Below are 23,262 nucleotides of genomic sequence, written 5' to 3' on the forward strand. Positions count from 1 at the left end.
TTGAGATATTTCAAATCATGAAAGATGATGCTGTGAAAGCGCTGCACTCAATATGCCAGCAAATCTGGAAAACTCAGCAGTGGCCACAGGACTGGAAAAAGTCAGTTTTCATTCCAATCCCAAAGAAAGGCAATCACAAAAATGCTGAAACTACCGCACAATTGCACTCATCTCACACATTAGTAAAGTAATGCTCAAAATTCTCCATGCCAGGCTTCAGCAATACCTGAACTGTGAAATTCCAGATGTTCAAGCTGGTTTTAGAAAAGGCAGAGGAAACAGAGATCATATTGGCAACATCCGCTGGATCATTTAAAAAGCAAGAGAGTTCCAGAAAAACATCTATTTCTGCTTTATTGACTATGCCAAAGCCTTTGACTGTGTGGATCACAATAATCTGTTGAAAATTCTGAAAGAGATGGGAATACCAGACCACCTGACCTGCCTCTTGAGAAACCTGTATGCAGGTCAGGAAGCAACAGTTAGAACTGGACATGGAAAAACAGACTGGTCCCAAATAGGAAAAGGAGTATGCCAAGGCTGTATATTGTCAACCTGCTTATTTAAATTATATGCAGAGTACATCATGAGAAACGCTGGGCTGGAAGAAGCACAAGCTGGAATCAAGATTGCCGGGAGAAATATCAATAACCTCAGATATGCAGATGACACCACCCTTATGGCACAAAGTGAAGAGGAACTAAAAGGTTCTTGATGAAAGTGAAAGAGGAGAGTGAAAAAGTTGGCTTAAAGCTCAACATTCAGAAAACTAAGATCATGGCATCTGGTCCCATCACTTCATGAGGAAATAGATGGGGAAACAGTGTCAGACTTTATTTTTTGGGACTCCAAAATCACTGCAGATGGTGATTGCAGCCATGAAATTAAAAGGGGCTTACTCTTTGGAAGGAAAGTTATGACCAACCTAGATAGCATATTAAAAAGCAGAGACATTACTTTGCCAACAAAGGTCCATCTAGTCAAGGCTATGGTTTTTCCAGTTGTCATGTTTGGATGTGAGAGTTGGACTGTGAAGAAAGGTGAGCACTGAAGAATTGATGCTTTTGAACTGTGGTGTTGGAGAAGACTCTTGACAATCCCTTGGACTGCAATGAGATCCATCCAGTCAATCCTAAAGATCAGTCCTGGGTGTTCATTGGAAGGACTGATGTTGAAGCTGAAATTCCAATACTTTTGCCCCCTCATGCGAAGAGCTGACTCATTGGAAATGGCCCTGATGCTGGGAGAGATTGGGAGCAGGAGGAGAAGGGGACGACAGAGGATGCAATGGGTGGATGGCATTACTGACTCGATGGGAGTCAGTGATGGACAGGGAGGCCTGGCGTGCTGCGATTCATGGGGTCGCAAGGAATCAGACACGGCTGAGCAACTAAACTGAACTGAACTGAATATTCCATTGTGTACAATTACAACAACTTCCTTATCCATTCATCTTCTGATAAGGTGACAATTTTAAAATTAAAAAAAAAAACTTATTTTAAAATGAGGATAAATATTTTTTAAAAATCAACTTGTTTTTTTTTTATTGATGGATGACAACTTTATACTCCTAGGTAGCACTGACTGTGTACAATTAAAGATGCAGCATTATAGAGAAGCAGATAGCAAAATTAAACAGTAGAGGCAGGAAAATTTCAATCTTCATTATTTTGCCCATTTTTCACTATGTGTACACATAAACATGAATGGAATTTGAAGTCCTTTCATGGCAATGAATTTACAATCAGCCATCTATGTGAGTAACATCTTAATTTCAAATATTTGATCTGCAATATGTATATAATCAGTTTCCATTCCAGTATTTTTGGACTTCCCTAGTGGCTCAGCTGATAAAGTATCCGCCTGCAATGAGGGAAACCTGGGTTCAATCCCTGTGTCAGGAAGATCCCCTGGAGAAGGGAATAGCTACCCACTCCAGTATTCTGGCCTGGAGAACTCCAAGGACTGCATAGTCCATGGGGTCGCAAAAGTCGGACACGACTGAGTGACTTTCATTTTCACTTCACTTTCAAGAAGCTTCTCTTCGTACAATTATTAAATGCCCTTTTTCCTGTTAAGAACCAGTAAATTATTTTTTATATTTATTTATCTTCTGAAGTAAGAACTATTTCTCTTCTGATAGGTGGCTCATTTTAATCATTTATCAAAAACTAAAGGGTAGGGGAAGAAATGTGATGAAGTAGAAAAATCACTTTTTAAGAAAAATAAAATTCATTTTCATAAATTTACTGGTGTGTGTTGGTGGTGCGGGATTTATTCTACTATGCAATTACACTGGGAATCAGTATTATTTCAGGAATCATCTTTATTTCAGAAATATGTTTTATTGTGTGTATTTTCTTAAGTAGAGCCACAGTCGTTTTTAACCAAATGATTTTCATTTGGAAATTAGAAGTCAAAATAAACTGTTGTGCACAAACTCCAAGGCATCTTCTTTCATTTTAGTCCATTTTTGCAACAAAATATTTCTTTCTAAAGAGCCACTGAAGAGAGGAGAGTACTTGGTGAAACTTGGTTCTCTACAAGCAGCATCGAGTGCACATAGTGATGGCTACATCAGGTCCACCGAGTGGTAATACAGAACGAGGGCAGTGTACTCAGCAGTGGTTTTCACCACCTTGTACTGGTTAATCACCTCGACCTAATGGCCCTTGATGCACAGCCAGACATTCAGACCTATCTGGGATATCCGTGGTATAGTGGTCACCTGTGGTGCTGCACTCATGGTGGTAGACAACTGCAAATAGCTTCTACATTCTGTGGCATTTAAATTTTTTATTTTTAACCCCTGAATAAAGCAGTTCTTTATTAATTTTCAAGCCCACAGGATATTCAAAATTTTTGATAAGCTTTTGACATTCATTCACCAGTCTTTTGGTAAACAAACTGTTTCAGGTGCAACATGAGAACAGGAGGGAGTTTTTTCAGAGTAACTCTTTGACTGATCTCAACCTCTTGTTTGGTTTTGATGATGCGTAATCCTAGACATACAATCTTGCCACCAGAATTTCCTGGACCGTGTGTATCATGTGGAACTGAATACACTAGCTACAACATGAAGAAAGGCTGCAGGGTGGTGGACTCTTGAATTTTGCTGGGAAACCACAGATCTGATGTGTACACCAAAAATCCCAGTGATTGGAGTGTAAACAAAATCCACCTGGCAAATGACCTAAGTCTTACTTCAGGGGCCCACTTGCTCCCATTCATGCGTATTTCCTTCACCTGGTTCATCCTGCTTGTCTTCATTCACTGCGTGGACTTTGGGCCCATTAGAAATAGTAAGTTTTTTTCATTATTTGGTGACAGAATTTTCTTTGAGTTCAGCATATCTTGTGAAGTCCATTTAGGATAAAGCCTATGTATCACTTAATGGCAAATAGTGGAAACAGTGAGAGACTTTATTTTTGGGGGCTCCAAAATCACTGCAGATGGTGACTGCAGCCATGAAATTAAAAGACGCTTACTCTTTGAAAGGAAACTTATGACCAACCTAGACAGCATATTAAAAAGCAGAGACATTACTTTGCTGACAAAGGTCTGTCTAGTCAAGGCTATGGTTTTTCCAGTAGTCACGTATGGATGTGAGAGTTGGACTATAAAGAAAGCTGAGCACCGAAGAATTGATGCTTTTGACCTGTGGTGTTGGAGAAGTCCCTTGCAGTCCCCTGGACTGCAAGGAGATCCAGCCAGTCCATTCTTTTTTTTTTTTTTTTTTTTTTTTTTTTTTTTTATTAGTTGGAGGCTAATTACTTTACAATATTGTACTGGTTTTTGCCATAAATTCACATGAATCAGCCATGGAATTACATGTTTTCCCCATCCTGATCCCCCCTCCCACCTCCCTCCCCATCCCATCCCTCTGGGTCTTCCCAGTGCACCAGCCCTGAGCACTTGTCTCATGCATCCACCCTGGGCTGGTGATCTGTTTCACCCTTGATAGTATACTTGTTTCAGTGCTGTTCTCTCAGAATATCCCACCCTTGCCTTCTCCCACAGAGTCCAAAAATCTGTTCTGTACATCTGTGTCTCTTTTTCTGTTTTGCATGTAGGGTTATTGTTACCATCTTTTTAAATTCCATATATATGCATTAGTATATTTTATTGGTCTTTATCTTTCTGGCTTACTTTACTCTGTATAATGGGCTCCAGTTTCATCCATCTCATTGATTTATTCAATTGAACTGATTCAAATGAATTCTTTTTAATGACTGAGTAATATTCCATTGTGTATATGTACCATAGCTTCCTTATCCATTCATCTGCTGGACATCTAGGATGCTTCCATGTCCCAGTCAGTCAATTCTAAAGGAGATCAGCCCTGGGTGTTCATTGGAAGGTCTGATGTTGAAGCTGAAACTCCAATACTTTGGCTACCTGATGAGAAGAGCTGACTCATTTGAAAAGACCCTGATGCTGGGAGGGATTGAGGGCAGGAGGAGAAGGGGCTGACAGAGGATGAGATGGTTGGATGGCATCACTGACTCAATGGACGTGAGTTTGGGTGGGCTCTAGGAGTTGATGTTGGATAGGGAGGCCTGGTGTGCTGCAGCTCATGGGGTCGCAAAGAGTCAGACATGACTGAGCAACTGAACTGAACTGACTTCGCAGTATTTTTTGTAGACCCTTTTCAGACAAGTTTGACTTGATAACTGTTTGAAGTCTATAAATACACATGGGTTCAACAGCAGCTCCAGAAGGGATTTTGTTGTTATTGTTCAGTTGCTAAGTCATGTCCAGCCCCATGGACTGCAGCATGCCAGGTTTCCCATCCTCCACTATCTCCTGGATTTTCCTCAAATTCATGTCCATTGGGTTAGTGATGCTCTCTAACCATCTCATTCTCTGCCATCCTCTTCTCCTTATTTGTCCCAGCATCAGGGTGTTTTCCAAGGAATCAGCTCTTCCCATCAGCCGCCCAAAGTATTGGAGCTTCAGCTCCATTGTCAGTCCTTGGAAGAACTTTCTTTAAGATTGACTGGTTTGATCTCCTTGCAGTCCAAGGAACTGTCAACAGTCTTCTCCAACCCCACAATTCAAAAGAATCATTTTTTTCTGCACTCAGCCTTCTTTATGGTCCAACTCTCACATCCATACATGACTACTGGAAAAACCATAGTTTCACTATACAGACCTTTGTTGGCAAAGTGATGTTTCTGCTTTTTAATATGCTGTCTAGGTTTGCCATAGCTTTTGCACAGGTTTCCATGCAGCAAGTGTCTCTTAATTTCATGGCTGCAGTCACTGTCTGCAGTGATTTTGGAGCCCAAGAAAATAAAATCTGTCACTGCATCCACTTTTCCCCCTTCTATTTGCCATGAACTAATGGGACTGTATGCCATAATCTTAGGGGCTTTTTTTAATGTTGAGTTTTAAGCCAGGTTTTTTACTCTCCACTTTCACCTTCATCAAGAATCTCTTTAGTTTCTCTTCACTTTCTGCCATTAGAGTGGTATCATCTGCATATCTGAGGTTGTTGATATTTCTCCCAGGGGGCACATATCCCTCATTATTTTATCCCACAAAGCTTGTATAGGTTTTAGAGGTACTGCCATAAGAGTAAACTCACATTAGCTAAACAAAGTTATCTATCATAAGTGTGAACTTATAAGGCCTTTGCACTTTTGAATAAAGGGGAATGAACTTCAGGTTAAACAAGGGGGGTGATACATTGGAAGGCAAGCAACCAATGACTGCAGTGTAGTGTTAATGTAGCACCAGTTTCCTTTATTAATCAGCCCACGAACTTGCCATGGCACTAGTTTATGAACCAGGGTTATGTTTTCCAATTACTCTACAATTTTTATGGCTACCGGATCCTCCAAAACTGGAACCAGCCCTTCCTTTACTTTGGCCTGCTTTTCAGAGACCAGGCAAGACGTGGCAGGAAAGGAACACTTAGTTTCTACAGAAACCAGAGGGGAAGAGGAGCAATAGGAGGGGGCGGGAGCAGGGGGAGGGGAGGGGAAGAAGGAGGAAGAAGAAGAGGGCTTAGAATCATGAAAAAGACTGACTCTCACACGACTTCATGAGCTGACTAGTAGGGGCGGTGCCTGCCACAGAGCCTGGGCCTCCCACAGGAGCGGAGGTGCTCTTGGCTTTCCATGTCTAAGCATTTCACAGTATGCAACTCCACCCTGTTGGCAGCTGTGCCCTCACTCAAAGATTCAAGTATTTGTCTGTTGGAAACTCCAGGGTTCTTAGTAATATCAGTCCTAACATGAGGCTGAGACACAGCTATCTTCGACAGGGTATCCCTGCCAGCCTCAACATACCAGTCCTGTACATCTTTTTTTAATTGTGTACCTAAGTACACAGTTGTGTAGCATGTGTGGAGCAAGTACTATTGTAAGTAGTATTGCCTTTTTCACTTTGGTTTTCACATGTTCCTTATTAGTATCTAGAAATATAGTTGGTTTTTATGCATTCATCTTGTATCCTTAAATCTTAATTAACTTGCTTATTCTAGGAATTTTTGTGTAGATTCCTTGGGATTTTTGCATAGACAGCTATGTTTTCTGCAAAGAGGAAGTTTTATGTCTTCCTTTCCATTGACTTTTTTTTAAGAGTCTGTTTTCTGTTTAGAGTCATGTGTTTTCTGTCCGTAGCCATATACCACAAGTTAATTGTAATTTTCTACTTATCCTTAGGCTCACTTAATGAGCATTTTTTTTCATAAAGGAAGTTATTATCACTTCTGAGTATCTTGTAATTATATGCAAATGCTGGGCAATCATTTAATTTGTTATTAATTATCTTGATCTTGTACACTACTCTCTCAGCATATGCAAGTCAAACTCACAGTCTGACCAAATGTCAAAATATTGAAAATCTTATACTTAAATGGTCACTGACACCAAGAGATTATTGTATTTAGCTACATGAAGCATAGAGAGAAGTCAAACCTCAATCCCTGGTATATTTCCTATGTAGAATATTGTTTTTACTATTTTGGTAAATTTCCAAAATACCATGTAAAGATAGCTTTGTAATGATATGAATGCAGAAGTGTTATTACTTCTGTTCCCATTTTAGACCAGATGAGTAGGCTGATGGAGTTGACGTTTATTAGGATAAAATCTGTGATTTGATTCTCATATATGTTGCTTGATATTTCATCAAGGAAGAACAGTGACTGTCTCTTGGCTACAAACAGTATTATAGCTATAACCAGTAGCCTTTTGATTTTTAATCTTTGATTACAGGGAGGATAGGGCAAGGATGCAAGTAGATCAGTGCAAAATCATCACCACTTTTTGGAAAATACCTCAAAGTATTGATACATGGCAAGTCAGTAACACCATATTCTTTTTTATTTTTTTCTTTCATTTATTTATATTAGTTGGAGGCTAATTACTTTACAATATTGTAGTGTTTTTTGCCATACATTGATATGAATCAACCATGGATTTACATGTGTTCCCCATCCTGAACCCACCTCCTACCTCCCTCCCCATCCCATCCTTCTGGGTCATCCTGGTGTCCCAGCCCTGAGCACTTGTCTCATGCATCAAACCTGGACTGCCGATCTGTTTCACAACTGATAATATGCATGTTTCAATGCTATTCTCTCAGATCATCCCACCCTCGCCATCTCCCACAGAGTCCAAAAGTCTGTTCTATACATCTGTGACTCTTTTACTGTCCTGCATATAGGGTTACCTTTACCATCTTTCTAAATTCCATATATATGTGTTAGTATACTCTATTGGTATTTTCTTTCTGGCTTACTTCACTCTATAAAATGGGCTCCAGTTTCATCCACCTCATTAGAACTGATTCAAATGTATTCTTTTTAATGGCTGAGTAATATTCCACTGTGTATATGTGCCACAGCTTTCTTATCCATTCATCTGCTGATGGGCATCTAGGTTGCTTCCATGTCCTGGCTATTGTAAACAGTGCTGCGATGAACACTGGGGTACACATGTCCCTTTCATTTCTGGTTTCCTCAGTGTGTATGCCCAGAAGTGGTATTGCTGGGTCATATGGCAGTTCTGTTTCCAGTTTTTTAAGAAATCTCCATACTGTTCTCCATAGTGGCTGTACTAGTTTGCATTCCCACCAACAGTGTAAGAGGGTTCCCTTTTCTCCACACCCTCTCCAGCATTTATTGCTTGTAGACTTTTGGATAGCAGCCATCCTGACTGGAGTGTAATGGTACCTCATTGTGGTTTTGATTTCCATTTCTCTAATAATGAGTGTTGTTGAGCATGTTTTCATGTCTTTGTTAGCCATCTGTATGTCTTCTTTGGAGAAATGTCTGTTTAGTTCCTTGGCCCATCTTTTGATTGGGTCATTTATTTTTCTGGAATTGAGCTGCAGGAGTTGCTTGTATATTTTTGAGATTAATCCTTTGTCTGTTGCTTCATTTGCTATTATTTTCTCCCAATCTGAGGGCTGTCTTTTCACCTTACTTATAGTTTCCTTTGTAGTGCAAAAGCTTTTAAGTTTCATTAGGTCCCATTTGTTTAGTTTTGCTTTTATTTCCAATATTCTGGGAGGTGGGTCATAGAGGATCTTGCTGTGATTTATGTCGGAGAGTGTTTTGCCTATATTCTCCTCTAGGAGTTTTATAGTTTCTGGTCTTACATTTAGATCTTTAATCCATTTTGAGTTTATTTTTGTGTATGGTGTTAGAAAGTGTTCTAGTTTCATTCTTTTACAAGTGGTTGACGAGTTTTCCCAGAACCACTTGTTTAAGAGTTTGTCTTTTCTCCATTGTATATTCTTGCCTCCTTTGTCGAAGATAAGGTGTCCATAGGTACATGGATTAATCTCTGGGCTTTCTATTTTGTTCCATGGATCTATAGTTCTTTCTCTGTGCCAGTACCATACTGTCTTGATGACTGTGGCTTTGTAGTAGAGTCTGAAGTCAGGCAGGTGGATTCCTCCAGTTCCATTCTTCTTTCTCAAGATTACTTTGGCTATTTGAGGTTTTTTGTATTTCCATACAAATTGTGAAATTATTTGTTCTAGTTCTGTGAAAAATACTGTTGGTAGCCTGATAGGCATTGCCTTGAATCTATAGATTGCTTTGGGTAGTATAGTCATTTTCACAATATTGATTCTTCCAATCCATGAACATGGTATATTTCTCCATCTATTTGTGTCCTCTTTGATTTCTTTCATCAGTGTTTTATAGTTTTCTATGTATAGGTCTTTGGTTTCATTAGGTAGATATATTCCTAAGTATTTTATTCTTTTTGTTGCAATGGTGACTGGTATTGTTTCCTTAATTTCTCTTTCTGTTTTCTCATTTTTAGTTTATAGGAATGAAAGGGATTTCTGTGTGTTGATTTTATAGCCTGCAAATTTACTATATTCATTGATTAGCTCTAGTAATTTTGTTAGAGTCTTTAGGGTTTTCTATGTAGAGGATCATGTCATCTGCAAACAGCGAGAGTTTCACTTCTTCTTTTCCTATCTGGATTCCTTTTATTCTTTTTCTGCTCTTATTGCTGTGGTTATAACTTCCCAAACTATGTTGAATAGTAGTGGTGAGAGTGGGCACCCTTGTCTTTTCCTTGATTTCAGGGGAAATGCTTTCAAATTTTCACCATTGAGGATAATGTTTGCTGTGGGCTTGTCATATATAGCTTTTATTATGTTGAGGTATGTTCCTTCTATTCCTGCTTTCTGGGGAGTTTTTTTTATCATAAATGGATGTTGAATTTTGTCACAGGCTTTTCCTGCATCTATTGAGATAATCATATGGTTTTTATCTTTCGATTTGCTAATGTGGTGTATTACATTGATTGATTTGTGGATATTAAAGAATCCTTTCATTCCTGGGATAAAGCCCACTTGGTCATGATGTATGATCTTTTAAATACGTTGTTGGATTCTGTTTGCTAGAATTTTGTTAAGGATTTTTACATCTATGTTCATCAGTGATATTGGCCTGTAGTTTTCTTTTTTTGTGGCATCTTTGTCTGGTTTTGGTATTAGAGTGATGGCTGCCTCATAGAATGAGTTTGGAAGTTTACCTTCCTCTGCAATTTTCTGGAAGAGTTTGAGTAAGATAGGTGTTAGCTCTTCTCTAAATTTTTGGTAGAATTCAGCTGTGAAGCCATCTGGTACTGGGCTTTTGTTTGCTGGAAGATTTCTCATTAGAGTTTCGATTTCCGTGCTTGTGATTATCTGTTAAGATTTTCTGTTTCTTCCTGGTTTAGTTTTGGAAAGTTATACTTTTCTAAGAATTTGTCTATTTCTTCCAAGTTGTCCATTTTTTTTAGCATATAGCTGCTGGGAGTAGTCTATTATGATCCTTTGTATTTCTCTGTTTTCTGTTGTGATCTCTCCATTTTCATTTCTAATTTTGTTGATTTGATCCTTCTCTCTTTGTTTCTTGATGAGTCTGGCTAACAGTTTGTCTATTTTATTTACCTTTTAAGGAACCAGCTTTTGGTTTTATTGATTTTTGCTATGTTCTTTTTTGTTTCTTTTGTATTTATTTCTGCCCTAATTTTTAAGCTTTCTTTCCTTCTCCTAACCCTGGGGTTCTTCATTTCTTCCTTCTCTAGTTGCTTTAGGTGTAGAGTTAGGTTATTTATTTGACTTTTTTCTTCTTTCTTGATGTAAGCCTGTATTGCTATGAACCTTCCCCTTAGTACTGCTGTTAAAGTTTCCCATAGGTTTTGGGTTGTTGTGTTTTCATTTTCATTCATTTCTATTCATATCTTGATTTGTTTTTTAATTTCTTCTATGATTTGTTGGTTATTCAGAAGTGTGTTATTTAGCCTGCATATATTGGAATTTTTAATACTTTTTTTTCCTGTAATTGAGATCTAATGTTACTGCACTGCGGTCAGAAAAGATGACTGGAATGATTTCTTGTTTTTTTGACAAGGGTAGACTTATGGCCCAGGATGTCATCTATTCTGGAGAAGGTTCCATGTGCATTTGAGAAAAAGGTGAAATTGATTGTTTTGGGGTGAAACGTCCTGTAGATATCATTTATATCATTTATGTCTAGCTGGTCCATTCTGTCATTTTAAGTTTGTGTTTCCTTGTTAATTTTCTATGTAGTTGATCTATTCATGGGTGTGAGTGGGATATTAAAGTCTCCCACTATTGTTGTGTTATTGTTAATTTCCCCTTTCATACTTCTTAGCATTTGCCTTACATATTGTGGTGCTCCTATGTTGGGTGCATATGTATTTATAATTGTTATATCTTCTTGGATTGATCCTTTGATCATTATGTAGTGTCCTTCTTTGTCTCTTTTCACAGCCTTTATTTGAAAGTCTATTTTATCTGATATGAGTATTGCGACTCCTGCTTTCTTTTGTTCTCCGTTTGCGTGAAATATTTTTTCCAGCCCTTCACTTTTAGTGTGTATGTGTCTCTTGTTTTGAGGTGGGTCTCTTGTAGACAGCATATATAGGGATCTTGTTTTTGTATCCATTCAGCCAATCTTTGTCTTTTGGTTGGGGCATTCAACCCATTTACATTTAAGATAATTATTGATAGGTGTGGTCCCGTTTCCATTTACTTTGTTGTTTTGGGTTCACGTTTATACAACCTTTCTGTGTTTCCTGTCTAGAGAAGATCCTTTAGAATTTGTTGAAGAGCTGGTTTGGTGGTGCTGAATTCTCTCAGCTTTTGCTTGTCTGTAAAGCTTTTGAATTCTCCTTCATATCTGAATGAGATCCTTGCTGGGTACAGTAATCTGGGCTCTAGGTTATTCTCTTTCATTACTTTAAGTATGTCCTGCCATTCCCTTCTGGCCGGAAGAGTTTCTATTGAAAGATCAGCTGTTATCTCTATGGGAATCCCTTTTTTGTGTTATTTGCTGTTTTTCCCTTGCTGCTTTTATTATTTGTTCTTTGTGTTTGACCTTTGTTAATTTGATTAATATATGTCCTGGGGTGTTTCGCCTTGGGTTCATCCTGTTTGGGACTCTCTGGTTTTCTTGGACTTGTGTGACTATTTCCTTCAACATTTTAGGGAAGTTTTTAACTGTTATCTCCTCGAGTATTTTCTCATGGCCTATTTTTTTGTCTTCTTCTTCTGGGACTCCTGTGATTTGAATATTGGGGCAATTCACATTGTCCCAGAGGTCCTGAGGTTGTCCTCACTTCTTTTGATTCTTTTTTCTTTTTTCCTCTCTGCTTCATTTATTTCCACCATACTATCTTGTACCTCACTTATCCTATCTTCTGCCTCAGTTATTCTCCTGTTGGTTCCCTCCATAGTGTTTTTGATCTCATTTATTGCATTATTCATTATTAATTGATTCTTTTTTTATTTTTTCCAGGTCCTTGTTAAACATTTCTTGCATCTTCTCAATCCTTTTCTCAAGGTTATTTATCTCTAACTCCAGTTTGTTTTCAAGATTTTGGATCATTTTTATTATCATTATTCTAAATTCTTTTTTAGGTAACTTCCCTATCTCCTCCTCTTTTGTTTGGCTTGGTGGGCATTTTTCATGTTCCTTTTCCTGCTGAGTATTTCTCTGCCTTTTCATCTTGTTTAGATTGCTATGTTTGGAGTGGCCTTTCTGTATTCTGGTAATTTGTGATTCCTCATTATTGTGGAGGTTCCTCCCAGTGGGTGGGGTTTGACAATTGGCTTGTCAAGTTTTCCTCCTTAGGGAACTTGCACCAGTGTTCTGGTGGCTGGATCTGGATTTCTTCTCTCTGGAGTGCAATGGAGTGTCCAGTAGTGAGTTTTGATATGTCTATGGGTTTGGTATGACTTTTGGCAGTCTGCATATTGATGCTCAGGGCTGTGTTCCTATGTTATTGGAGAATTTGCATGTTATGTCTTGCTCTGGTGACTCTTGGGTGGTGGTTTATTTCAGTATAGGTATGGAGGCTTTTGGATGATCCCTTATTAATTAATGATCCCTGGAGTCAGGAGTTCTCTGGTGTTCTCAGGTTTTGGGCTTAAGCCTCCTGCCTCTAGTTTTCAGTCTTATTCTTCCAGTAGCCTCAAGACTTCTCCATCCATACAGCACTGATAATAAAACTTCTAGGTTAATGGTTAAAAGATTCTCCACTGTGAGGGACACCCAGAGAGGTTCACAGATGAAGAAGAGGAGAGGGAGGAAAGAGATAGAGGTGAGCAGGAGGAGAAAAAAGGGGGAATCATGAGGAGAGAAACAGATGTAGGCAGTACTCTGTTCCCTAAGTGTTCTCCGCAGCCCAGAACACCCATGGAGATTCACAGAATTGGATTGAGAAGAGAAGGGGGAGGGAGGAAATAGAGATGATCTGGCGGAGAAAAAGGAGAGTCAAAAGGGGGAGACTGTCATCAATCCAGTAAGCACACTCCTGAGTAAAAATGGTTACTGAAGATTGGATTCTTAAATGTACAAAATTGATATCAAATACTAAAAAAAAAAAAGATTAAAAATCTAGTGAAAAGGTTAGACTCTTAAAATACATTATTAAAAAAACCAAAACACAAAAAGTATGAGCAATATATATGAAGTTTGCTTTAAAAATAGGGTCTTTCTTTTTTTTGCAAGGTAATAGTGGGTTATAAAAATGAAAATTAAAGGAGTAATAGAGAACTTAAGAAAGAAGAAGAAAAAATTTTTAATTAAAAAAAATAATAATATTAAAAATATATCTAGGAATTTCTCTGGAGCTGTTGTCGGCAGTGTGGGTTCAGTTCAGTTTCAGATAGTTCCTTGTTCCAGCTTATACTTCTCAATATCTATAGGCCCCTTCCAGTGTAGTTGGTATTAACTACAGGAATTTTAATCTGTTGCACCTGTCATTTCTAAAGCAGTTCCCTTTGCTTATTTGGCTTCTATTTGCTGATCTCTTCAGTGTCTAATTTCCGCCCTGACATAAGGGGTCGGAGGTGGTCTCTTGTTTAGGTTCACTTGTATTCAGTTGTGCTGTGTGGAGGGAGTAACACTGCAAACAAATATCACTGGTGTGTGTGGGGAGTACTCACAGTGTTTCAGCGATACTGGGTTTGCCCCTGTTCACGGTGTGTGTGCTTTCCCTGTCTACACTGCTCAGGCTTCAGGTTGCTCTACAGGGAGCGGGCCCTGAGTTGCGTGCACTTCTCAGGTCTAAGCCACTCAGGTTCAGGTTCTTGGGTACTCCACAAAGGTGCAGACTCGGTTGGGCCTGCGTTTTGTGCCTTACCTGATCCGAGCAGTTCAGGCAACCAGGTGCTTGACGAGCGCACTGTCTTCAGGTGCAGTGTGACTTATCCCCTCCCCAGTCCCAGCCTCAGTTTCCCTGTGCACCCGGCCTGGTGTGCCTTGTGTCTCTTCTGGGGAGCTGATCTCTGGCTGCGACCCTCCCGGTGGATGTCAACCATCCAGAATTTCAGGAAGTCTTTGCTTAGAAACTGGAAGCCTGTTTGCAGTGGTAGGGGATGCCCTCTCTGGGGCCGAGTTTGCCCCTTTCAGGCTCTAGTTGGCGCCTGCCTCCCCCCTGCCTCTGGCGGGGCATGGGCCCATCCGCAGCCAGCTAGCTCTTCTCTGGTAAAGCTCAGTCCTTTGTTCTGTGAACGGGCTGGCAGTGCCTTGGGTTAGGGCTTTTTGCAGGTTAATTCTCTCTCTCTCTCTCTTGCTATCCCACAGTTTAGGTTGCCCTAAGCAATGCCGCCCGCTCCTCTCCGTTCAGCCCCCACTTGCTGGTGGCGGATGCGAGCATCTGGGGTACTTTTCTGCTGGGAGTTGTCTTTAGGCATGTGATCTGTGGGTTTTATTTATTTATTTTTCCTCCCAGTTAGGTTGCCCTCTGGGATTCAAAAACTTCCCCCAGACCCTCTGGTGAGAGGGTTTCCTGGTGTTTGGAAACTTCCTGTAGTAAGACTCCCTTCCCAGGACGAATCTCCACCCCTAGCTCTTTTGTCTCTTTATCTTTTATATTTTGTCCTATCTCCTTTCGAAGACAATGGGCTGCATTTCTGGGTGCCTGATGTCCTCTGCCAGCATTCAGAAGTTGTTTTGTGGAGTTTGCTCAGCATTCAAATATTCTTTCAATGAATTTGTGGTGGAGAAAGTGGTCTCCCCGTCCTATTCCTCCGCCATCTTAGCTCCTCAGTAACACCATATTCTAATGTAAACATACTGGATAGCACATTGTTTGTCATTGCTGACTTTACTTATTTTCATAAGTAATTCTTAAGTATTCAGTCTAAGAGTTTTAGTGATCTTTTGACTATGAAAGTTAGTGCTTTTTCGTTATTGCATAGTTGGGCTTCCCTGGTGGCTCAGCAGTAAAGAATCTGCCTGCCAATTCAGGAGACGCAGGTTTGATCCCTGGGTTAGGAAGATCGTCTGAAGTAGGAAATGGCAACGCACTCCAGTATTCTTGCCAGGAGAATCTCATAGACAGAGGAGCCTGGCAGACTACGGTCCATAGAGTCACCAAAGAGTTGGACATGACTTAGTGACTAAACAGCAATAATAACAACATAGTTAGGCTGAATATTAAAATAAAATAGCTTAAGTTCAATTCTCAGAAATTCTATAAAGAACTACCCAGATTGTTTTGCTTTATGAGTGCTTTTTTACCTTGGATGCTGCTAGTAATAAATTAGATAATCTGTAATTTGGGCTAGAAATTCTTTTGCTATTCATAGATTAATTTTTTTTGAAACAAATAATGTGATTATTACAATTGACTTATTGAAGGGAAGAGTAAAAGGACTATAGCATTTATTGGATATTATCTTTCTGACAACTGCTATAACTCAGTTCCTTACATTTTTTATTTCATTCAGTTTCACTTAATCTGTGCTACATCAGGGAGAGTCAGAGATACGACAGGCAGGATTTGAACCCACATCTATATAACTCAAAAGTTTGTGCTGTTTCCATTATATCAAAGTATATATCAGGCATCAGATAAATATATGTATGTGCATCAAGGGAACCATTAAACCAAGTGCATAAAGTATTTTCTTTGTGAAGACTAGCACGTAAAGAAGTACATTTACTTATTTAACTTGCTAGAATATTATTTAGTAGTGTAAAGTAGTTATATCTATAATGGGGAATTAAAGTGCCTAACTTCCAGTGTATAGAAGATGAGGGATAAATCCAATATCCTTTAGTTGTTGTGACTGTTGTTAGTACCCCACAGGATATTTTTGTAGTTTATGTGAGAGAATAAAAACAACTACTATTTCTGGTTTTAAACATTCAACAGACTATGAAAAAGCACAATACATTAATTCACACTTAATTCACAAAAACCCAGAGTTCTTAGGTGAAAGATATTGTTGTTCAGTCTCTCAGGTGTGTCCAACTCTTAGTGACCCCATGAATGCCAGGCTTCCCTGTCCTTCATCATATCCTGGAGTTTGCTCAGGGTGAAAGATGGTTGCTTATTAATTGCATAATGTCATATAGTTTCTTTAGTGAGAAGAGATTTTATGTTTCTAAAATATTCGGAAGAACTTGTGCTTTTTCTGCCCTGTTTCATTTTTGCATAATCCTGAACATCGTTTCCCCTTTTCTGATATGATAATATTAAAGCAGGATGAAAACTTGCTTGTTAGACTTATAAACGAACCAACTCTTTCATGGATTGATACTAAAATAAAGACATTGTGATGGTCATCGAAAATTCTACTTATTTTATTTTAGATTTAGAATTTTATAAATGTAGCATGAGCCTCTTTGACAAAAATATAATAATACCAGTAAGAAGAAAGAAATACAAAATTTTAAAAACTGAAAATCACTTGTAAGTTTTATTATTTACAGGAATCTATGGTTTACCACTGTGTAATAGCAAGTTTGTTTTAGACTACAAGTGACACAGTGTCCAATTAAAAGTGGTTTAAATGAGTAGATATATGGGTAGTTGGGACGGTAGGCTGGTAGGTGGGTTGGTTGATTGTTACATAATTTGCTAATTGAGAATCTTAATCACATCCATCTTGGGGTAGCTGCCCTGAACTTTTCTTAGCTTTCCGTCCAGAGTTACAAAATGATTGCCTTGATTCTGAACAGGTTTTCACACAACAGAAACCTCTAAATGTGAAACAAGGGGTGGGGGGAGTTTTTTTTCCTAACGTGTGTGTGTGTGTGTGTGTGTGTGTGTGTGTGTTGTTTTTTTTTTCTGTTATAATGTTATACTGGGGAGTCTTTACCAAAGCCCCAGGTTCACCCTTATCTCATTGGCTTAAACTGGATAACCTGCTCACTTTTAAATCAGTCACTAACAAAGGACAGTAAAATTACCAAAGTTGGTTTTAATCAGCCATGATCCATCCCCTAGTTCTGGGTGCCTAATATTGGATCAAAATTGCAACTCTTATGGTGCTGAGGAATAGGATATGGTTGTTAAAAAGACAGCCAACAGTATCTGCTCTACATCACCTTATATTTTTTCCTTGGAGAAATATGACAAGAGATTGACATTTCAGCTATATTCTACTGTGCTGTTAACATGTTAAGTTTTTTACAAATAAGGGAATAAATCTATCAGTATGTTGTATTGCATCAATTTAAAATTGATTACAGTGGGTTTTTTATATTCCTGGTTTTTGGAACAGCAACTTTTGAACAGTCTGATTTTTTGTAAATCTTATTCATAATCATTAAACATTTATTTGCAGAAATTAACAGATGGGTAACTGTGTAGCATATACTGTGCAAATCAAAAGTAAATGGCTTGGGATTTCCCTGACAGTCCAGTGGTTAAGACTCCATGCTTCCAGTGCAAAAGGCAGAAGTTGGATCCCTATCAGGGAACTGAGATTCCACATGCCATGTGATGTGGCCAAAAAATTAAAACAAGAAGAAAATGAATGACCTTACAATAAAGTGCATATATCAAAATAAAAAATATAATTTCTGTAACAAGCTGTACTGCAAGGAGGAAAGGTCCAAATAACTGAAAAATAAATAATGAACACCTGTGCTGAATACATTAACCAGTTGGTTGACAATTTTTCATTTGACTTATCTGAAAGTGTGACTGTTACCAAGGCATTAATAAGGCATATTCAGTTTGAGGCATTCCCTTGTTGCTACCATTAATTGGTAAAAACACTAGATGATATCAGAATTTATACCCCTAAGTCTCTCCTAAATTCAGATTGTTCCTAATGCGTTCATCTAAGCACTTATTCAGAGTTTAAATTAGGTAAAATTATCTCAAAAATATTGTTATACTTTATTGTAAATGTCCCTTGAAATTCAAATTATCAATATAAATGACATTGGATTTCATTTGTCAATTTATTTTCATATTGAAAATTTTCATAAGAACTAATGGTGCATATTTTTCCCATTTATATGTTAAAATCAGTAGTGTTTTAGAACTCAACATTTTTTTTTTGAGAATTTATAATCCAGCCACATTCATTTACAACTGGCAAATGTGTTTTTATACTTTTTAGGTACTTTAAAGTTAATATAATTGAGTTATTGTTTGGAAGTGTTCTTCAAAAGGTTGAATTACTTTATTTTTAATTTTTTAATTGGAGGCTAATTACAGTATTGTGGTGGTTTTTGCCATACATTCACATGAATCAGCCATGGGTGTACATGTGTCCCTCATCCTGAACCCCCCCATCCCATCCCTCAGCTTTGTTCCATTGCACTGGATTTGAGTGCCCTGTTTCATGTATAGAACTTGGACTGGTGGTCTCTTTCACATATGGCAGTATACATGTTTCAATGCTATATTCTCAAATCATCCCACCCTCGTGTTGTCCCATAGAGTCCAAAAGTTTGTTCATTATATCTGTTGTCTCTTTTGCTATCTCGCATATAGGGTCATCGTTACCATCTTCCTAAATTCCATATATAGGTGTTAATATACTGTATTGCTCTTTTTCTTTATGACTTACTTCACTCTGTATAATAGGCTCCAGTTTCATCCACCTCATTAGAACTGAGTCAAATGAATTCTTTTTAATGGCTGAGTAATATTCCACTATGTGTATGTACTACAGCTTTCTTATCCATTCGTCTGCTGATGGGCATCTAGGTTACTTCCAAGTCCTGGCTGTTGTAAACAGTGCTGCAATGAACATTGGGGTACACATGTCTCTATCAATTCTGGTTTCCTTGGTGTGTATGCCCAGCACTGGGATTGCTGGGTTGCATGGCAGTTCTATTTCCAGTTTTTTAAGAAATCTCCACAGTGTTCTCCATAGGGGATGTACCAGTTTGCATTCCCACCAACAGTGTAAGAGGGTTCCCTTTTCTCCACACCCTCTCCAGCATTTATTGCTTGTAGACTTTTGGATAGCAGCCATCCTGACTGGCGTGCAGTGGTACCTCACTGTGGTTTTGATTTGCATTTCTCTGATAATGAGTGATGTTGAGCATCTTTTCATGTGTTTGTTAGCCATCTGTATGTCTTCTTTGGAGAAATTTCTGTTTAGTTCTTTGGCCCACTTTTTGATTTGGTCGTTTCTTTTCCAGAATTGAGCTCCAGGAGCTGCTTGTATATTTTTGAGATTAATTCTTTGTCAGGTGCTTCGTTTGCTATTATGTTCTCCCATTCTGAAGGATGGCTTTTTACATTGCTTATAGTTTTCCTCTTTGTGGAAAAGCTTTTCAGTTTAATTAGATCCCATTTGTTTATTTTTGCTTCTGTTCCTATGACTCTGGGAGGTGACTCTAGAAGATCTTGCTGTGATTTATGTCAGAGTATTTTGCCTATGTTTTCCTCTAGGTGTTTTATAGTTTCCTGTCTTACATTTAGATCTTTAATCCATTTTGAGTTTTATGTTGTGTATGGTGTTAGAAGTATTCTAGTTTCATTCTTTTACAGGTGGTTGACCAGTTTTCCCAGCACCACTTGTTAAAGAGATTGTCTTTTCTCCATTGTATATTCTTGCCTCCTTTATCAAAGATAAAGTGTCCATAAGTGTGTGGGTTTATCTCTTGGCTTTGTATTATGTTCCATTGATCTATATTTTTGTCCTTGTGCCAATACCATACTGTCTTGATGACTGAAGCTTTGTAGTATAGTGTGAAGTCAGGCAGGTTGATGTTGGTGCATTTGACATTGTCCCAGATGTCTCTGAGGTTGTTCTCATTTCTTTTAATTCTTTTTTCTTTTTTCCTCTCTGCTTCATTTATTTCCACGATTCTATCTTCCACCTCACTTATCTTCTCTCTCCCTAGTTATTCTACTGTTGGTTCCCTCCAGAGTCCTTTTGATCTCAGTTACTGCACTATTCATTATTGATTGCCTCCTTTTTATTTCTTCTAGGTCCTTGTTAAACATTTCTTGCATCTTTTCAATCCTTGTCTCTAGTGTGTTTATATGTAACTCCATTCTGTTTTCAATATTTTGAATCATCTTAGCTATCATTATTTTGAATTCTTTTTCAGATAGACTCCCTATCTCCTCCTCTTTTGTTTGTGTTTGTGGGCATTTATCATGTTCCTTTACCTGCTGAGTATTTCTCTGCCTTTTCATTTTGTTTCCATTGCTGTGTTTGGGGTGGCCTTTCTGTATACTGGAAGTTTGTGGTTCCTCTTTATTGTAGAGGTTGCTCCCTGTGGGTGGGGTTGGACGAGTGGCTTGTCAAGGTTTCCTGGTTAGGGGAGCTTGCATCTGTGTTCTGGTGGGTGGTGCTGGATCTCTTCTCTCTGGAGTGCAATGAAGGATCCAGTAGTAAGTTTTGGGGTGTCTATGGTTTTGGCATGCCTTTGGGCAGCCTGTACTTTAATGCTCAGGGCTGTGTTCCTGTGTTGCTGGAGAATTAGCCTGGTATGTCTTGCTGTGGAACTTGTTGGCTTTTGGGTGGAGCTTGGTTTCAGGGTAGGCATGGAGGCTTTTAGATGAGCTCTTTTCTCTTAATTTTCCCTGGAATCAGGAGTTCTCTGGTGTTCTTGAGTTTGGATTTTAGCCTCCTGCCTCTGGCTTTCAGTCTTATTTTTACAGTAGCCTCAAGACTTCTCCATCCATACAGCACATATGATAAAACATCTAGGTTATTGGTAAAAAAAATTCTCCACAGTGTGGGACATCCACAGAGGTTCACAGAATTACACGGAGAAGAGAAGAGGGAGGAGGGAGATAGAGGTGACCAGGAGGAGGAGAAGAGGGGAAGTAAAAAAAAGAGAGAGAGCAATTAAGCCAGTAATCACATCCATAAGTGAAAATGGATACTGAAGTTAGATTCTTAAAGGTACAAAATTGATAATAAATACCAAATACAAAGATTAAAAAATCTAGAGTAGAGGTTAGACTCTCAAAAATATAATATTAAAAGTACAAAACAAAATCAATCACAAAAATTATATATATATATATATATATATATATATATATATATATATATATATGAAATTTGTTTTAAAAATAGGGTCTTTTTTGCAAGGTAATAGGTTATAAAAATTAAATTAAAGGAGTAATAAATTATTTGTTCCAGCTTGTACTTGTTCTCAAGGTCTATAGGCCTCTTCCAATGATTACTCAATGTTAACTACAGGGTTTTAATCTGTTGCACCTGTCACTTCCAGAGCTTTCCCCTGTTCTTTTTTTATTTTGGCTTCCTCTGTTTGCAAGTCACTTCAGTGACTAATTTCTGCCCTGATACAAGGGGGTGAAGGTCATTTATTTAGGTTCAGTCATTCAGTTGTGTTGTGGGGAGGGAGGAACACAGTATTTGCAAACAAATATCGCTGGCATGTGTGGGGAGTGCTCGCAGTGTATGGGCCACACTGGGTTTGCCCCAGCTCACAGTGGCCTGTGCTTTCCGGGTCTACACAGCTCAGGCTCCAGGTTCTCTGTCGGGGTACTGTCCAAAGCGGACCCTGTGTTTCATGCATGTCTAAGCTGCTCAGCTGCAGGTTCTCGGGTACTCCGCAAGGGCACAGACTCGGCTCGGCATGCATTTTGTGCCCTTCCCATGTTCGAGCAGCTCAGGTGATCATGTGCTTCGTGAGCACACTATCCCAGGTGGACTGTGCATCTTAATTACCTCCCCTGTCCCAGCTGCTTGGTTTCCCAGGTTTGCTGCAAGAGCCCTGTCTCAGGCGTCCTGTGTGTCTCCTCTAGGGAGCTGATCTCAGGTTGTGACCCTCCTGGCAGATGTCAGCCATCCAGGATCCTAGGAAGATGTGGTTAGCAACTGGGAGCCTACTCATAGTTTGGTGGAGGATACAGGTCTCTGGGACTGAGATTGCCCCTTGCCTTCAGGCTCTGGCTGTGGCATGCCTGCCTCTCTGCCTCCTGCAGGGGGGAGAGGCCTGTACACAGCGGGCTAGCTCTCCTTTGGTATTCGCTCAATCCTTTGTTCTGTGAGTCTTTTGGGGAAAATTGTCTCTCTCTCTCTTTTTTTTTTTTTTTCTCCAGCTATCCCACAGTTTGGGTTGCTTTCAGATGTTAGCTCCCTCAGATTGTCCTCAGGGCATTCAGGCCTGGTCCTTACCGTAAACATGCAGCCTGCATCTCCGTGTCCAAACCCCACTCACTGGTGGCAAACACAAGTATCTGGGCTGCTTCTCTGCTGGCAGTTGTGGTTAGGTGCATATTTTGTGTGTGTGTGTGTGTGTTTTCTCCTGGTTATGGTGCCCTCTGAGATTCCAAATCTCCCCACACACATGCTGGTGAGAGGGTTTCCTGATGTTTGGAAACTTCTCCTCCTTCATGCCTCCCTCCCCGTGATGGGTCTCCATCCTTAACTCTTTTGTCTCTCTTTTTGTCTTTTATATTTTCCCCTATCTCCTTTTGAAGAGAATGAACTGCCTTTCTGGGTGCCTGATGTCCTCTGCCAACAAGCAGAAGTTGTTTTGTGGAAGTTGCTCAGTATTCAAATGATCTTTTGATGAATTTGTGGGGGAGAAAGTGGTCTCTCTGTCCTATTCTTCTTCCATCTTGGGCGAAACCAAGGTTGAATTATTTTAAGAAAACTTTTTTTTAACCAAAGTACAAAGTTTTTAATTTGAGGGAAGCTAAGTCTTTTTGATGAATAGAATTTTGCATGATGAGAAATTAAGTGGAGTTTGGAGAGTTTTCTGGTGTCTTTATAACTTCTAGTTAGGTATTAAATTCAGTGTTGGCAGAACTCTAAAAATATTGTAGTTGTTGATGAAAAGTAGGTATGGTATTGTGTTTCTGTTGTATATGTTTTCCATAGTGCTAGGTATTTCACCAGATTATGATGTTCAGAATAGGAAAACTTAATAACTTATGGATATAGAACATATTTACAAAGAATAACTCCTTTTCTTAAACTTATACCCTTAATTAAGTATTTGGACTTCTGTTTTCCAGATTGTCTAGTACTGGTTAATGCATTTCATTCACTCTAGAAAGCTCCCTTTCTAAGAATATAATA

The 23,262-nt window shown here is 38.9% G+C and overlaps 1 pseudogene; it reads right to left on the bottom strand.

Moving 5' to 3' along the window:
- Positions 1 to 2,572: 2,572 nt before the first annotated feature.
- On the bottom strand, positions 2,573 to 21,817 carry LOC122436372 (annotated as a pseudogene).
- Positions 21,818 to 23,262: the final 1,445 nt, after the last annotated feature.

This window comes from Cervus canadensis, chromosome Y (assembly GCF_019320065.1).
Source record: "Cervus canadensis isolate Bull #8, Minnesota chromosome Y, ASM1932006v1, whole genome shotgun sequence".
NCBI lineage: Eukaryota > Metazoa > Chordata > Mammalia > Artiodactyla > Cervidae > Cervus > Cervus canadensis.